The 18,539-nt window shown below is 53.4% G+C and overlaps 1 pseudogene; it reads right to left on the bottom strand.

Moving 5' to 3' along the window:
- Positions 1–5,435: 5,435 nt before the first annotated feature.
- On the bottom strand, positions 5,436–7,736 carry LOC128949501 (class II histocompatibility antigen, B-L beta chain-like; annotated as a pseudogene).
- Between the last annotated feature and the right edge of the window lie 10,803 nt (positions 7,737–18,539).

Here is an 18,539-nt window from a genome sequence, read left to right on the forward strand (position 1 = left end):
AAGGGGTCCAAAGAGGAGTTTTTAGGGTGTAAAATGTAACACAGTATGGTGATGTAATGATTCTTACACGCTGTATGTAAATGCTGTAGGATTTGTATCTCGTACTAGATTGGTTGGTGAGAAATAGAATATTCAACACAGAAGAAAATTTATTGTGTTGTAATGGGAACGTTACTCTCTTATGCTCTTGCCTGTCTCACTCTTTTACCCTCTCATCCTCTGTAACCCTCTCTTCTCTCGGGCCTGCTCCGAGCTGTGCCTGGCAGCTCCAAGCAGGGCCCTGCACCCAGGCCCTTTGCAATGAACCGCAAGTTCCACGACCTGGCTGCAGAGATCTCTCATCTCCATCTGTCCCGACCGTCCTACCCCCTGACGCTCCTACAAACGCGCTCATCCCTTGTTTTCCCCAAACCAGGATTTCCCGTTGGCAAGGCCTGGGAGGCTGCGAGGAAGAGGAAGATGCCCCGGGACACTGAGGCAGGTGAGGAGGACGTCAGTGCCCCTTTCCCCTCTGTGCTGCTCCATCTCCCAGCCCAGCACGGCCCCGGCTGCAGCTCAGCCCTGGGGGGATCTCCTTGCCCTTGCCTGTGGCACGGAGGCAAATCCCATCCTGTCCTTGTCCTTCCTCCCCCAGAGCAGGAGCTGAGCATGGAGGGCAGGGAGGACAAATGCCCGCGGCAGAACCTGGTGGCAGAGGCCGTTTTGAGCGGCTCCACGGCGCAGGAAGCCAACGGGGAGGAAAAGCCCCGGAGATGCCGCACGAGGAGGGGCTGCAAATGCAGCTGGAGGGGATCTGAGGGGGAAAGAGCCAGCCTGGGCCGGGAAGGCGGCCGGAGACGGAGCCAGAGCTTGGAGCTGGTGCTCCATGAGCAGCTCCGTGATGGGGAGAAGCCCCACACGTGCGAGGAGTGTGGGAAGAGCTTCAGGTGGAACAGCCTCCTGATCAGGCACCAGAGGATCCACACTGGGGAGAAGCCCTATGAGTGTGGGGAGTGTGGGAAGAGCTTCACAGAGAGCTCCAGCCTGATTGTGCACCAGAGGGCCCACACTGGAGAAAGGCCATACAAGTGTTCCCAGTGTGAGATGTGCTTCAGCCAGAGCTCCCGCCTGATCAGCCACCAGAGGACCCACACTGGGGAGAGACCCTACGAGTGTTCCAAGTGTGGGAAGAGGTTTCCGACCAGCTCTGATCTCCTCCAGCACTATCGGATTCACAGAGAGGAGAGGCCCTTCCAATGCCCTGAGTGTGGGAAGGGATTCAAGCAGAACTGCAGCCTCCTCAGACACCGGCACATCCACACTGGGGAGAGGCCCTATGAGTGTCCCCAGTGTGGGAAGAGCTTCTCCAGGAGCTCTGACTTGACCAAACACCAACGGAGGCACCACTAAGGGAAGCCCTGCGAGTGCCCCGAGTGCGGGCAGAGCTTCGTGCACTGCTCCAGCTCCATCCCCCACTGGAGGAGGCACTTTGGGCACAGCCCTGGTCACTCACATTCCTTGTGATCCGTGTTGGGAACACACCTGGCTGCTTCTACTTTTAATTTCACGTTAATTTTCCTCTACTTCACCTTCATCCTTTAAAAACACCCAAAACTGGGTTAAATGAAGGAAATTGATTGAATATATCTGAATTTCCATAATTTCTCAGTTGTTTTAGAGGGAACTTAGGATTTGGGGACACGTTCTGTGTGGACTGCTGCTGTTGCTAAGAGGCAGGAATTTGATGTCACCCTTCTTGTGTTGCTAGGAACTCTTCCCCTGACCCAAACCCCAACTCCACTCTTGGGATACCCGATAAAACCTCCACGGGCCTTCCTGTGCCCTGTCTTTGGGGGATAAGAAATGGATTCCCAAAGGATCAGCCCTTTTCCCACTGGATTCCAAAGGATCAGCCTCATTTTTCACTGAATTCCTCGAGGATCAAGCTTTTCCCACTGGATTCACAGAGGATAAGCTCTTTTCCACTGAATTCCCAGGGGATCAACCTTTTTCACTGGATTCCCGGAGGATTCTGACTCTGTCACTGTTGTTTTTTTGTTTGTACTACTGCATTTGTATTTTTAGTTTTTCCTAATAAAGAACTGTTATTTCCACTCCCATATCTTTTCCTGAGAGCTCCTTAATTGCAAATTACTATTATTATTATTATTATTATTATTATTATTACTATTATTATTATTATTATTATCAGTAGTAGTAGTAGTGGTAATCAAAGGATGGGCCATATAAAATAGTTCATGAAATATGTAAATGAGTTTATGGTTATGCATGAGGGTCTATGAATATGCAACAGGCTGATGTAATCAAGCCAGAATAATTGAGGGATGTCCCCAAAAATAACTGGGGGGTCTTGGTGGCCATAACAACCTTTGCTCCTTGGTCCTTGTCTCCCATGACATCAGCCTGTTGCATATTCATAGACTCTTTGCATGTCCTTAAACTCATTTACATATCCTAGGAACAAAATTGGCTTTATCCTGTTTGGGGTCCCACCCCCATCCCAGCTCAATTTTGGGTGTCCCATCCCTCTCCCAGCTGAGTTTTGGGATCCCACCCCCTCCCAGCTTAATTTGGCGGCCTCATTCCCCTCCCACCTCAATTTGGGGTTCCCATCTCCTTCCCAGCTCAATTTTGTGGTCCGACCCTCTTTTCCCCACTCTCCCTCCCCTTTCTGATTGTTCCTCTAGTCCACTCCCCGTTGTTTGGTTTTGGGGGCTCCTGCTCTGTTTTCGGGTGATCCCATTTTGGATTAATTTGGGGTCCCCAGCCCATCCCCAGGGTCACCTTCCCCCCCTCTCCAAATCCGCTCCTGGCATCTGATGAGTCATCAGCGAGACACGCTCTGATTGGCTGGAAATTACCCCGCGCGGTCTCTGAGTATTTACCGCAGTGAGAGGCCTTGGTGTGTGCCTGGCAAGTGATGAGTCAGAGTCGGGCCGGGCGCTGATTGGCTGAAAATCGCTGAGCGGGGCCAGTGCTCTGAGTTTGTGCCCTGCAACTGGATCGTCATCAGTGCCGCGTGTTCTGATTGGTTGGGATCTGTTTTGGGGTGGGGACGGGAAGAAGTGGGTTTTATTTGGGTTTAATTAGGGTTGGTTTGGGGTTTATCTGGAGTTATTTATGGACTAATTGGGATTTATCTTGGCTTTTACTTGGTTTCTGTTTATTTGGGGTTATTTGGAAATATTTGGGTTTATTTGGAAGTATTTGGGTTTGTTTGGGTTTACTTGGGTTTTTTTGGAATTACTTGGGGTTAATGTTGGTGTATATGGGGTTTTTTTAGGAGTACTTGAAATCATTTGGGGGATTTTGAGTTTAATTTGGTTTTTTTGTTTGTTTTTTTGGGGTTTTTTGGGATTTGTTTGGGGTTATTTGGGGCATTTTCTGGTATTGTTTAGGGTTTTTTGGAGGTTCTTTGGGGTTTATTTTGAGTGTTTTGGGGTTATATAGGTTATTTGGGGTCATGTGTAGTCAAAAAATCCGGGAATGTTTCTCCTGCAAAACACGGGAATTTTTCCCTAAAAATCCGAGAGTTTTTCCCCAAAAAACCGGGAATGTCCCTTTAAAATCTGTGACTTTTCCCTGTCAATAGTGACGTGCCCCACCCCAAACCATCCAATCACCGCAGGTCTCCCCTCAACAACTCCCGCCTTCCTTGCCTTTATCCAACCAATCACCGCGCGCCTCCCCTCGGCAAAGCCCGCCTCCCCCACCCCATCCTGTCAATCAGCACACCCTCTACGAAACCAACCAATCACCAGGCGTCTTCCCTCAGCAGCTCCCGCCCTCCCCGCGCGTACCAGCCAATCAGAGCCGAGCCCGAAGCGCCGCCCCCTGACCCTGGGGCCGGGAATGGAGCGGGCGCCCCCTCCCCCCCCGCCCCCCGGGACCCCCTCAGGGACCCCCGGGAGCCGCCCTGGGCTCGGGCGGGTCCTGCGGGAGGCGCTGGAGAGAGCGGGGGGGGGCGCTGGGAGAGGACGGGGGGGCTCCGGGAGCTGCTGAGGAGGCGCAGGGACAGGTGAGGGGTCCTGGAGGGGTCGTGAGGGGAATTTGGGGAGGGGTCTTGAGGAGGTTTGGGGGGGGATTTGGGGAGGGTCTGGGGGGAACTTGAGGGGGTTTTAGCAGGGTCTTGGGGTGCTGGGGGGCTTTGGGGGGGAATTTGGGGAGGGGTCTTCGGGGGGTGTCACGATCCGTTCTCATGGATGGGTTTCGTGATGGTTCGTGGATTTGATCTCAGGGTGCAAAAAGAAACGACACGGTACAAGGGGGTTTGCAATGATAATCGAAACAAATGCACCTTTATTGAATGACCACAGCAAAATGCAATAGAGGGATTAAGGGAGAGAAAAAGAGAGAGGAAGAGAGAGACAAAAGAGAGAGAGAAAGAGAGAGGGGATAGAGCAACCAAACGTAGAGACGAAGTCCTTTGGTCCAGTCCAGTCGAGGATCCGCCTGTTACGCCCGGGAGATCTCGAAGTCTCGCTAACTCAGAGGTTTTTATTATGATAACTCTATTGGAAATTGTGAGGGAGGGGAAACAGATGCAGTAAGTAATAGATGTAACAGGTAGTCCATGCTCTCAGCAGTAACCGAGAGCCATTGTCTTCTTGGTCCAGCGGTCACAACCTGCAGGCAAACATCTCGCTTTGGCCAGCTTGCCTCCCCCACACACCTGCCCCAGGCTGGGGGTTTCAGTCCCAGTCCTTGGAAGGAGCAGAGGGGCCTTTTCACATGGGGGTTCCATGTCTCAGTCCTTGATGGAGAGGCTCCTTCCATCTCAGTCTGTCTGTCACGGTGGTTGTAAAACAGGTGAGGGTCTTCTGTGGGGGGACCACCTGAAACTCAGGAGAAGTCCAGCCAGGCCGAGAGGTGGGACAGCTCCCAAGGCTGTTGTTGCACAAAGGGCACAGTGTCCCCTTCTTAGCATACAGCAAAAAACACCTGTGAAAACAATGGCTTAGCACTGTGTTCTGGTCTCGGGGCCTTGTGGCATGTGACTTTCTCCTACAGAGAAGGCAGGGAGGGTCTTCTCTTCACTGGTCCGCAATGACGATCAGTAGGCAGATGAGGGAAAATTTGGACAAACTCTCACAATCCTCCACCCTTTGTCCCCCTCCCTTTTTCCAGATCCATCCCCATCGCCCCCCGGGCCCAACTGGGAAGCTTTACTGGGAGCACTGGGAGCAGGCACTGGGCGGGGGCAGAGCGCCAGCGGGGCTGGGGGGGACACGGGACCCCCCCAGAATCAGCGGAGCGGGGACGGAGCGGGGGGTCCCGGCCGGGCCCGAGCCCACGGGGAGGGGCTACGGCCGCCGCCGGCTCAGGAGCTCTGTGGGCAGAGAAAAGGGGGTGACACCGGGCTGGGGGCCCCGGCGGGAGCGCACACGCTCCGCCACGGCGGGGACGCCACCCCCGGCAGCCGCCCTGACCTTCTTGCGCAGGGAGAAGCCGAGCCCCAGCGCCAGGAAGACCAAGCCCAAGACGAAGCCCCCGATGCCCGTCAGCATCTTGCTGCGGGCGGCGTCCGGCAGCATCTCTGGGGGGTCCGCAGGGCTCAGCACCCCCAAAACCTCTCACCGACACCCCGAGCCCCTCCCAGCGCCCTCCCTGTGGCCCCCGGCCCAGCCAGGACCCCCTGAAACCTCCCCCCGATCCCTTTTTGTTCTGGCCAGGAGCCACCAAAGCCCCTCCCGTCCCTCTCAGCATCCCACAGCCTCCTCCCAGTTGCCCCCCAGCGCCCCAGGAGCCCCAAAGCCTCTCGCAGTCCCTTGGCAGCCCCAGCAGGACTCAGCCAGAGCCCTCCCAGGCTGTGCCCAGCACAACCGAGCTCATGGCGAGCCCCGCTTTGCCATTGCCGATCTCCTTCCAGCCCCTCGGGGCTCACTGCGATCCCTCCCAGTCACACCCAGCACCCCCCCAACCCCATCCCACCCTCCCCAGCATCCCCCAAACCCCTTCCCAGCCCTTGCCCAGCCCCTCTCCCAGTTCCAGCCCGGCTCTCTCCAGCTCCCTCCCAGTGGCTCCCAGCACAGCCCAGTGGCTCTGCCAGTGCCCCCAGGGGCTCCCCCGTACCCCAGTGCCGCCTCAGGGGCTGCTCCAGGCTGACGTCCTCCACCTGGCAGCTGTAGCTGAGCCCACGCCGGGGCGGCGTTTCCAGCAGCACCAGCAGCTGGTGGGTCCAGTCCCCGTTGGGGACCACGTCGGTGGCCACCACGTGCTCCGAGAGCTCCTGCTGGCCCTGGAACCACCTCACCTGGATGGCAGCAGGGTAGAAATCCATCACGGAGCAGAGCAGGCGGCCGGGGCCGGGCTGGGAGCTCGAGGGGGGCACCAGCGAGATGGACACGCTGGGGGACACTGGGAGAGAGAGAGAGAGAGAGAGAGCGGGGACACACTGGGATCAGCTGGGGGGCACTGGGAGAGAGAAGGCAAGGCTGGGATGGGCTGGAAGGGAACTGGGAATAGAGTGGGAGGGACTCGGAATGGACTGGGAGGGACAGGTGGCGACTGGAAGGAACTGGGAATTGACTTGGGGAGCATGGATGAGACTGGGAAGGACTGGGAGGGGCTGTGGTGGCACTGGGAGGAACTGGGAATGAAGGGCGCGGCACTGGGCGGCCGCGTCCAGCGCGGGGCACTCGGCGCTGGGGATCTACCAAGGAACAGATGAGTCATCAGCGGTGCGCGATCTCATTGGCTGGGAAGCCTCAGCTTAATGCGTCGCTGAAATGGACGCGGGAGGGAGCACTGGGAGGCACTGGGAGGGAATGGGGGGAACAGGAGGCCCCGGGGATGGGCACAAGGAGGGCTGAGAGCTCTGGGGCGATTCTTGGGGAGGTTTTGAGAGGCTCCAGGGTCATTGGGAGGGCAGGGACCGAGGGGACACGCTCTGCCCCGCGCTCACCTCGGCGCTCCACAGTGATCGGGGCAGCAATCTCGTAGTTGTGCCGGCACCTGTCCACGTGAGCCCGCATGAACTCCATTATAGCCGGGTCGCTGTTCTACATCTTGACATTCTTCTCCCCTAAGGGGGTGAACCCCACAAAGTGCCCAACGTCGCTGTCGAACGTCAGGAACTGCTCCCGGTTGTAGATGAACCTCACCACCAACCTCACCTTCTCAGTGCCGTTAATGAAGAGACAATCGGCCTTATGCATCCACTGGAACATCCCTTTGAGTGCAGCACACAGTTCAGGGATGTGCCCCCCTCAGCACCCCCCAGCAGCACCCCCAGAGCTCCGGGGCCCAGCCCGGATCCCTACTCCGCACCCCCTGTGCCCCACGGCCGCCACGGGACGCTCCTGCCCGCGCTGCCGCTTCCTCTTTGCAGCCCTTCCCCCATTTCCCCTTTCACAGCCGCTCCCCTCCGACATGCAGCCACTCCCAAATCACTTTTATGGCCCCATTTCCCCACAAATCCCCCAATCTCCGGCCTCCTCGGGCTCAGTTTGGGGTCATCCCGTCCCCTTTTCCCCCCTTCCCCACCCTCTCCCACCTCTCCCTCCCCACCCCTCCCCCCACCCCGCTCTCCCTTTGGGGGTCCCCTCCTCCTCGCCCTCCACTCCGGCCTCCCCCCTTCGCCCCCTTTTCCCCTTCTCCCCCCTTGTCCCAGCGCCTCCCGCCCCCCCCCGCTCACCCGAGAGCTCCGCGCCCGCAGCCGGGGGGGCTCCCAGCACCACCAGTGCCACCAGCAGGGCCCCAGCTGCCGCCCCTCGCCCCATGGCCGGGGCCGGGCAGGGAGCAGCAGCCCCAAAGCAGCCGCGCTGCGCTGGGAGCGCCAGTCCGGAGCAGGGCGGGCTCGGCAGCGCCGCGCGCTCTCATTGGCTGCCGCCGCTTCTGGGCAGCGATCGGCCACGGGCTCTGCCCGGCAACCGATGAGGCAATCCAACGCCCCGACCTCTCATTGGCTAAGCCGCCTCCTGCCTGCGCTGCCATTGGCTGAGGCCTTTCCGGGACCCTGCAGCCCCGGGCTGGGGGTTTTTTGGGCGGGGGGAACCTTGGGGCGCTGGGCAGGTGGGGGTCGGGATGGGGAGACGCAGGCTGTGCTGGACCAGCCAATCAGAGCCGCTCATTTCACATTTAACCCCCATTTTTTGGGTTACTGAGCTCGTTCAGGATTTTCTGTTCGGATCCCTTGGTCCTGCTGTTCTGGTTTGAAAAGGAAGTGAGTTTTTTGGGATGCTGTGGTCAAACCAATCTGTGCTCAGATTTGAATATTGGCCCCTGGTGTGGCCCCATAGGACATGGATTCACCTCTGAGCACACAGGGGGTTAAAAGCGGAGAACTCCTAGGGGAAGCTCTCTTGGTTCCGGTGGGTGGAAGGTTCAGAGCTGCCCTGCCCGGCTGCGGGCTGGGTGTGGGAGGGGAAGCCATGCGGCCGGGTGAGGGGAGCCGGGCCTTGGACAGAGAAGGGAGCTGAATGGCCCTGCAGGAGGAAGGGTGGTTTAGCAGTGCCAAGTATCTCCTTCAATCTGCCATCAGGGACCTGGCCAGGTGAGTTTTATTTCCAGGGAAATGGGCTGGCATTGCTGTTCAGGGGCCTGTGTCCCGGAGTGGTCAGCTGGCTGCTGAAATCCCACATTGCGCAGGATGCCTCCCAGATTAAAGCTGGCAGGGTTGGTTTGACAGTGCCAAGTAGCTCCTGCAATCTGCCATCAGGAACCTGGCCTGATGAGTTTTGTGTGCAAGGAACAATGGTGGCGTTGATGTTCGGGTGCCTGTGGTGCTGAGTGCCCGGCCGTCTGCTGGGGTTCTGAAATCCAGGTCGCCCCTCCCCCGTCCCTCACTTCCCTCACTGCCCACCAGTGACTCCCTGCAGCAGCACGTGGGATCCTGGACACAGCTCTGGGACACACACAGACATTGCTGAGGGGCAAAGATGGGGGGGCTGGACAGCTGGACAGCTGACCCTGAGGGTTGGGGTGCAAAGGACACGGGGTACCAGGCAGGGATAGGGCACAGGTGCCACCCTCATGGTGGGACAGCCCCAGAGCCCTCCCAGCAGCTGCAGGCAGTTACCCCGATTGGAAGGTAGAGATGAGGTATGGAGGCCACAGAGTTACAGGTAAGAGTTGAACAGACGTTTAGGGGTTTTATTAGGTTTTTTTGCAGGGATTTTTAAGGATATTTTAGGGGGGTTTTTTGCAGGAGTTTTTTAGGAATTCTCTGGGAATGTTTAGGAACCTTTAGGGCTTTTTCATGGCTTTTAAAAAAACATTTTAGGGTGTTTTAAGGGATGTCTTACCACTAATTGGAATTGTTAGGGGTGTTTGCAGATATTTTGGGGGCTTTTTAAGGACTACTTAAAAGGTTTTAGGGCTTTTTGAAGAGTATGAGGGTAAATGGAGAACTTTTTTTAAGACTAGGGTATTTCTAGGGGTTTTGGGGGAATTTTACAGGCTTTTTTAGGGTCTTACAGGGCATTTTCAAGATTTTACGGGTATTCTCAGAGCTCTTTAAAAAATCTCTAAGTAGTCCCAAAAGGTTCTTTGGAGATTTTTAGAGGTGTTTTAGGGGCTTTTTAAAAGTAGGGTGTTTTTAGTGTATTCTGAGGCTATTTTTTGTTTTTGTGGGGTGTTTAGGACACTTTGAAAACTATGCCTTTTCAGGGAATTGAGAGGGTTTTTTTAGGGTCCTTTCAGGGCATGACAGAGGCTGAGGGGCTTGAGGGGTACTGTGGGGGCTTGAGGGTGGCAGAGGCTGGGAGCTGAGGGAGGAGCAGGGAGAGGGGACAGTGGGTGACACACAGAGATGCTGAGGGTGGCAGGGGCAGATGGAGGGTGACTTGAGAAGCTGGGGGCTGAGAGGCAAAGGAGAGGGATTCAGGGTGACACACAGGAGCTGAGGGGCAGCTGAGAGGGGCCTTGAGGGGCATAGGGGGGCTCGAGGATGACAGACAGAGCCTGAGGGGTTGAGGGGGGGCTTGAGCGGTCAAGGGAGAAGGCTTGAGGGCTGCACAGTGCACTGGAGATCAGGGCTACAGGGAACAGCTTAGGAGGCAAGTTAGGGTACAGGTGCACCAGCACTCAGCCCAGCCCTCACGGCAGCCTAAGCAGCCCCCCTAACAACAGCACAGCCTTTTCCCCCAACAGCAGCACAACACAGCAACCCTGACAGCGAGACCAGAGCGGAACCCACCCGGTGGGACAGGACAGCAACCCTCACACCAGGACAACGACAGAACTCTCAGAGGACAAGATCCACGGCAAAAAGGTAGGCAAGGCATCTGAGGGTTAGAGAGATAGGTGGGGTGTCACAGACATCTTTTCATAAAAATCCTTTCTTTAGGATTTTTCTCCCTTCTGAGAAGCTGTGGCCTCAGCAACAAAGTGTAAACAATGGTTATCTGCTGCTGTGGAATGTAACAGGTGCATCTGTGATTGGTCTCCTGTGGATGTTTGGATTTACTGACCATTCCTGGCAGAGCTGCTCTCGCTTTCTGCCGGGGCACAGACCTTTGTTATTCATTCTTTTCTATTCTTAGCTTAACTAGCCTTCTGAGAACTTTTCCTTCTATTCTTTGTAGTATAGTAATAACGTAATATACATCATAAAATAATAAATCAAGCCTTCTGAACATGAGGTCAACATTTTCATCTCTCTTTACACCCTGAAGACCCTTGTGACCACTGTGAGAATTGGTGAACCCCGAGTGAGTGAGGAGGACAAAACCATCAATTGGTGACCCCTCGTCTGAAGAGCAAATTACTTGGAGAGACCCCCAGAGGAACAATTGCTGCACTGGGTAAACCCCGAATGTGTGGCATTGATGGTTGCTTCACAAGTGACCACAGAAGTGGATTCTAGCCAAGAGCTGAAGAACTGAAGATCCTGATTTGGAGTTCACAGCAAGGCTGACCACAAAGAGAACCTTCTGAAAAGCCTCCAGGAAGATGTTTGGAAAGCACAGTAGCACAATGGAGCTGGCCAGAGCATGCTGGACTCTTTCAAAAGGTACTGTTGGCTTTTCCCTTCCTGAAGATGCGGCCCTTTGTAGTTTGTGGCTGCTGATGTGGAGGGCTTCCCCCATAGAGGAGGTTCGGTTCTCCCCTTTAGAGGAGAAACTTACTGCCCTCTGTCAAAAATGGGGTGAAGAGGACAGACTTTGCCTGTTGGAGACAGATTTCTGTGAGTTTTTTCGATGGGCAAAGTTTTTGGGTTCTTTATGAATGTGCTATGTGCCCTTGATGCTTTCTTATGGGAGTGCATGGACTCCATTTTCCAATTCGTTTTGGACCGTGGGTTTGGATACCCCCAGATTTATCCAGCATTTAGGATGTTCTTTCCAGTTTTGAACCGGAGAGCAGCTGTTTTTCCCTGGATTGCCAACTGCAACGGGCTCGTCCCATTTCCTCTGACTCCAGCGGGAGAAGATCCTGTGGAGGGGGATGATCTGTTGCTTCCCAGCCCCCCTGCATCCCGGCAGTGGGGGGGAAGTTTCCCCAGGAGCCGAAGATTTTTTTACTGCGTCTTCGGAGCATGCTCAGATGCAGCCATCCCTTCCCCCCCTTCTCTCTCTCCGGGGGCATGGGAGTGGGCTGCACCGCCCCTTACAGCCCTGCAGGCCCCGCCCTGGCCGGCCTCCTGGGCCCTGCCCCGCTCAGAGATGGGGGCAGCACCGGTCTCCGAGGTCCCGCCTGCCAGGCCTGCAGGGCCTCCTCCCGGACCCGCCCCGCGGCCGCCTCCCGGGATGGTCCTGCCCGTGGCTTCACCGGCTTCCACGCCTGCGCCTGAGAGCTCAGAAACACCGCTCCCTGCGGCTGCGTCGCTGTTGGTAGGAGACGCCCTCGGCGACAACAGCGACTCGGCACCGCCCCCCCTGGCTGTCCTGCTGCGTCCACCAGCGCCCTCTCCGGCCCCGCCGCCTCAAACTGAGCCAGTGCCTGTTCAGGATGATGCTGAAGACGGCGCCGAACCCACGGGACCCTCGGAGCAGCCCGCAGCTGCTCCTGCACCCAGCGTGGCTTCCCCCCCGAGTTTTTCGGGCTGTCCCGGGCCTGCCCCTGCGGGGGAAGCTGGGACAGGGGAAGAGGGCGCCGGCCTCCCTTTCCGTGGAGGAGGCATGGCCCGACAGCTGGCTGTGGGTGCAGCCCGTCTGCCTGCGTTCAAAATCAGCGTTCTTGGCAAGTTGGGGGTGTTTGGTCAGTTGCTTTCCCTTGGGGGGTGCGAATCTCTCTGCTGCCCCTCTCGCACCCCAGCGGCGAGGGGCAGGTGGGTGCCGAGAGTTCTGCCTTTGGTCCCCAGCCCAGAGGGGGTGGTGCCGTGAGGCAGATGGGAGACACACCCGTTGCATTTGCATTGCAGAGGGCACAGCGGGAAGCGATCATGGCTTGTTTGCTGTGGAGAAAAAACATTCCTAGACACGAGATGAGGGTTCTTGGGGCTTCTTCTATTTCCCTGCTGCTGGCATGCCTTGGTGATTTTGGGGAAAAGAAGCGTTTGGTCACCATTCCATTGGCAGTGTGGGGCCAGGCTGTGGGAAGGCAGAGCCCGCCTGCCATGTTGGGCCTGGGCTGTCGGGCTCGGGTCCCTGGGCCAGGGCCACCTCCCGGCCTCCTGATGGGTTTGGTGGTTTTGCTTCTCCCTATCGGTCCTGGCCCGCCTTTCTGTGGGCCAGATCTGGGGTTCCTGATCCCTCCACATGGGCCAGGGCCCCCCAGGGACTTTCTTTGGCTGCTCTGCTGCTGCTGCTCTTTTTGATCACCAAAAAAAAAAAAAAAAAAAAAAAAAAAAGTGGAAATAGCTGGCAGCAGCTCTGAAGCATTGAAGGGCCAAAAATTAGCTTCAGCCCAAAGTTATTCAATAAAGGGCTGTGGCAGGACATTCCAGAAGTTGTCTCAAATTGTTTGAAATTGTTTGATGACTGTCAATGGCTTTTGATAACTATTGATGGACTTTTCTGCAGCAAGCCTGTTTCAGGACCAAAAGGGACTTTCAGAGATGGCAAAGAGCAACATCTTCAGTCCATGGACTTTTTCCTGAAACTCAGCTGTTTGGGCTTGAACTTTCTTTGCATTGGTTTTGCATTTTCTTATATTGTAAAATCGTTTTGGTGATTTGATAGAATTGTATGTTCTACAGGTGAAGAAATTCCCTGTTCATTCCACACCAGCACTTGAGTGAAGTTTTGATTGGCAACAGATAACCACAATAATTTTCTCTGCACAGCAGAGAAAATTACAAACACTTTTTCTTTTTAATAAACTAAATTAAAAAGCTGACATGTCACAGACATCTTTTCATTAAAATCCTTTAGTTACGATTTTTCCTGCTGAAGCTGAGAAGTTTCAGCAACAAATGTAAACAATGGTTATCTGCTGCTGTGGAATGCAACAGGTGGATCCGTGATTGGTCTCTGGTGGATGTTTGGATTTACTGACCACTCACGGCAGAGCTGTTTTTGCCTTCTGCCGGGACACAGCTCCTTTGTTATTCATTGCTTTTCTATTCTTAGCTTAGCTAGCCTTCTGAGAACTCTCTTTCTATTCTTTTTAGTATAATCATGATGTAATATATATCATAAAATAATAAATCAAGCCTTCTGAACATGAGGTCAACATTCTCGCCTCTCTCTTCATCCTGCAACCCTTGTGACCGCTGTCACACACCATTTCTCCCATACAAGCACTGAGCAAAGAAGCTGAGTTCCCAATGTTAGTTACCGCAATTTCTACATCATCCTGTTCCCCCATTATGGATTGGTATTTCAGGAATCTCTGTGGGGAGAGCCAATGTCCCTCCTTTACTTCCAGCACTGCAGACACTGTGTGGGACACCAGCACAGTCATCTTCTGGCCCAGGGTGAACTTGTGTGCTTCCTGGATGTTCACTGCCACTGCCACAACAGCTCTGGGGCATCCTGGCCACCCCTTAGCTGCTGCATCCAGCTGCTTAGAGAGGTAGGGTGTTGCAATACGACACAAAATGAACGACACTCACACCCTCAGATGTCCAAGGCAAAAAAGACACATTTTTTTCTGGACCTCGATATTTATAAAATTCCAAAAGCATCCACGGATTGGAGGATGAAATTGCCACCTCTCCAACCACACTGGTCAAACCAACAGTCCATCAATTCTCTCCTCCTCCAGAAAGGACTGCAAAACAATCATTATTTACATGAAAAGTGCGTAAGAAACTCCATTACAAAAATGTAAACATCAGAAGGCTTAGAAGAACCTTCAAAGAACAGGGCGACATCTCACCCTTTTTCCATTAAAAAAAAAAAAAAAGAAAGAAATATGAACAATGTTAAAAGGAAAAATGAACAACATTCAGTGTACACTCATGGAGGAATCATCGGAGTGATCACTCACACCATCTGTATCTGAGTCATCACTCAACGATTCATCCACTTGATGACTTTCAGTTTGGTCACGGTTTCCATTTTGCCCGTGTGCTGGATTCTGTCTCTGCAGTCGCAGGTCAGGACGAACACACTTCAAAGGTACCCAGGGTACCCCAGTATCTGTGGATACACAAGCATACCCACGCCCCGAAGTGATAAGGTCATAGAGACCTTCCCACTGTTTGGTGACTAAATTCCGCATCTGAACCTTCGCTTGAGGCTGACGTGTCTCGTCCAGAGCTTGCAACGAAAGGTGATGATTCAAAATGACAGGATTTTTTGAGTTCTGTGGCACAGTAAGATGATTGATGGTGTACAAAGCTTTTGCCAACTGACTGTGTGGGGTTTTACCCTACATTCACCATTTTTGTTTCTGAAGAACCCACTTCAGTGTACCACAAGCATCTTCTACAGTAGCCTGACCAGTCAGAGCATGAGGGATACCAAACCTGTGTGACACACCCCACAACTGCAGGAACTGCCACATCTTCTGTGATGCATAAGCAGGACCATTGTCTCCTTTCCACAAATCATACAGAGGAGACAGTTGTGTGTTGGTCAGTCCCAAGTACGGACGTAACCAACTGATGACACCTACCAATTTCTGGGCATCATTCAGTGTCTTCACCAAATGTACAAATTGCACCTCCTGGTGTCGGATTGTCTATTCCAGAATTTTGACCCCCAAATACTTCCAAGGAGGTTGTTGTTGAACCTTTTCTGGAGCCACCTGCAGCCCATGAGAATACAAAGCATTGAGCAACTGAGGCTTAATCCTCAGCAGCTCGTCCTGGATGCAGACACTAAAATGTCGTCCATATAATGATACAGACGTGCATCAGAAAACTGCTTGTGAACTCCAGACAAGTCACAGGCCACATACCATTGGCATATGGCCGGAGAATTTTGCATTCCTTGGCGCAAAACTTTCCATTGATATTGCTGTGTGGGCTCAGCATTGTTAATTGCTGGCACCGAGAAGGCAAATTTTGGTCTGTCATCAGGATGCAAAGGAATTGCAAAAAACAATCCTTCAGATCCACGATGAGGACTGGCCAGTTTGCGGGAAGCATGGTAGGCGACGGCATGCCCACCTGCAATGTTCCCATGCTTTCCATCATGGCATTGACCTTTCGGAGGCCTTGTAACAACTTCCATTTCCCGTATTTTTTCTTGATGCAGAAGACAGGAGTGTTCCAGGGACTGGTAGAAGTCTCCAGATTACCCTGGTCCAACTGCTCCTGCACCAGATTTCAAAGGTGTCCTAGGGTGACGTTATGATGCTTGTGTCCCCATTCCTGTGTTCTCTTAATGCTGGATATCATGTTCTGTGCCTTTAAGATGGCTCTGAAGACTGAAAGTTTTGTTTGGGTATTCTTATCAGCCTGGCGGGACACAGAGAGACTGCGGGTCTTGATTTTGCTGCTTTTGCTTTTTGCTTCGCTCTCTCTCTCTCTGCTCTCGCTTCTGCTTGCTTTTGCTCCTGCTCATTAACTAGTTTAGCTAAACTGTCCAAATTCCTTCCTGGACTGTTTTTCCTCTCCTCTTTTTCGACCATCTCGAACCTGCTCCGGACTGGGACCTGGGAACACCGAGAGTTTGCACCTTGTGGCTGCAGCAGCTGCCCCAGTGCCGGAGGGACTGAGAACAGAGCGACCACCCCCGAGAGAGACTTTCTGAATTTGTCACCTTTTTCAGAGCGGTGTCATCCGGTATTGTTCATTCTGTGTGCTGGGGGTGCTGTGCCTGTTAAATAAACAGGTTCTTTCTACTTCTCTCTGAGGAATCCTTCCCAAACCGGTTGGGGGGAGGGGCCATGTGGGTTTGCTTTCTGGAGGGGCCCCCTTTGGAGATTCTCTACCAAATTTACCCTAAACCAGGACAAAATTTGGCACCCAATATGTGGGGCTCGAGAGAGAGTGGAAAAACCCTGTTTTGAGTGCATTTTGGTTGCCATTACTCTGTGTTTGTATAAAGCAGCTAATAGCCATGCTTTTTGAATTCATAATGTCTGTTGGGGTGAAGGCTTGCATGCATTTCTGGTCCCTAAGGTTTTTTGAGATTTTAATACCTCTATGGTCCCTAGGTTTATTTTCTTACCCAGAAATAGCTCTAGTATTGTCCCTAATATGTAGTTTTTATAGCCGAGGGGCAGTGACCAGAGTAGCTATCCTGCTGGGCTTGGTGGTAATGATGTGTAAAAAGTTTATAAACATGCTGGGGTCTGCTCCAGGTATGAATGGTTCATGGCTGTGGTTATGCATCCAGTTTGTTAGAGGAGGAGCAGCAGCGGATGAGGCTTTTCAGCCTTTGCTTTCCTTCTTCTCCTATGAATCTGTTGCATCACTATTGAAGGATGTTCAGTTTCCCCTGAATGTTAAAGAGACCATCTTCCTGGTATTCCATCTGGTAACCTTCCTCTATACAGCCTGCTGCTTCTCTAGGATGAGGGCTGAGATTTCTAGACGGGCTGATGAGACCCCTGACGCAGGAGTTGACCCCAGTGTGGAAAATCCTAAGTGGTGTGGGAAATGGGAGGATATGGGCCAAATCCTGAAGGAATTCTCTGACCCTATAGTCTGGGATTTTCCCCATGAACAAATTCAGAACCCAGATGAGGTGGGGAAATATCTGAAAGAGAAGTACCAGGATGAGCCTAAGGAGAGGAAGGTCATTGCAGTGAGCTGGGCCCTGGCTTGTGCTCATCGCTCACTGCTAGATCCTGTCGGGCAGCAGACAGAGGCAGGGGGGCAGGGAGATAAATCAGCAGCTATCCCGGTGACTCAGGCTGCAGCCAACAGCCCAGGCTCAAAGCCAGCAGCTAAACCAGATAGTGAGCCTAAGCCAGCAGCTAAACCAGAAAATAAGCCTCAACCAATGGCTGTTGCTACCAGCACTAGAAGTGGGAAATGCACGGACAAGACCAATCAACCAGTGGATGATGATGATGATGATGATGATGATGATGATGAAGGAGAAGGAACCTCAATGCCTCCTGACATAAAATCAAGAGTCAAAGCAGCAGGTGCAAGATCAGATGCAAATATTGAGTCTTATTCCCTGAAGGACCTTCGTGGCCTAAGGAAGGACACTTGAAGGTCTGATGAATCCATAATTAGTTGGCTGCTCTGTCTCTGTGATGCTGCAGGCGAGGCTACAATTCTGGACGGCACTGAAGCCAGGCATTTGGGATCCCTGTCACAGGATCCTGTCATAGACCAAGGAATGATGAGGGGGGCTAACTCTCACAGCCTCTGGGTCCTAAGAAGTGTAGCACAAAATACCTGTGCGCAGATGATCTCTATATGCAGCAAACCCAGTGGAAAACCATAGAACAAGGGATTCAACGCCTGAGAGAAATGGCAGTGGCAGAGATTATCTTCTCAGATGATGTAACAACTAGGAACCCAGACTTAGTACCATGCACGTCTGTGATGTGGCGAAAACTCGTACGACTTGGGCCGCATGAATATGCTTCTGCCTTAGCCATCATGAAGAGGGATGAGAGGGGTGAGACTGTGCTTGACATGGCAAGGAAGCTCCGAGCATATGCAGATGCTGTACATGGCCTGACACATGCCAGAATCGCAGCGGTAGAAACACGTCTGCAGAACTTAGAGGATAAGATAGAGGAGAACCATAAGAAGCTTAGAGAGGAGATTAAAGAAGACCTTCTCCTTCTCCAAACTTCTGCTGTACAGATCCGAGGTTCTGGTATCCAAGGCAGACGTTTCCCAGATGGTGAGAGAAGATACATCCCACGAGCTGAGCTGTGGTTTTACCTGCGTGATTGTGGGGAAAACATGAGAAGGTGGGATAGGAAACCTACTGCTGTTCTGGCACGACAGGTGCGTGAACTGAAGGAAGCCACCAGGAGGAAAGCAGCTCCAGTTGCCCGTAGCCGAATGGCCAGGTATGATGATGATGACATGTCTGATCCCATTGAAGGAACATCCAAAACATATGCCCAGGCAAAGAAGGATAACCAGGCTTAGAGGGGCCCTGCCTCTAGCCAGGTAGAGGCAAGGGAAAATCGTGTTTTTGGCTCTGTGTGGATTCGTTGGCCTGGCACATCGGAACCACAAGAGTACAAAGCTTTGGTCGATACTGGTGCGCAATGCACATTAATCCCATCAAGACATGTGGGGACAGAGTCTGTTTCTATTGCTGGTGTGACAGGGGGATCCCAGG

Source organism: Melozone crissalis, unplaced genomic scaffold (assembly GCF_028551555.1).
Source record: "Melozone crissalis strain CALT ecotype California unplaced genomic scaffold, PUWL_Pcris_2 ptg000244c_1, whole genome shotgun sequence".
In the NCBI taxonomy this organism is placed as follows: domain Eukaryota; kingdom Metazoa; phylum Chordata; class Aves; order Passeriformes; family Passerellidae; genus Melozone; species Melozone crissalis.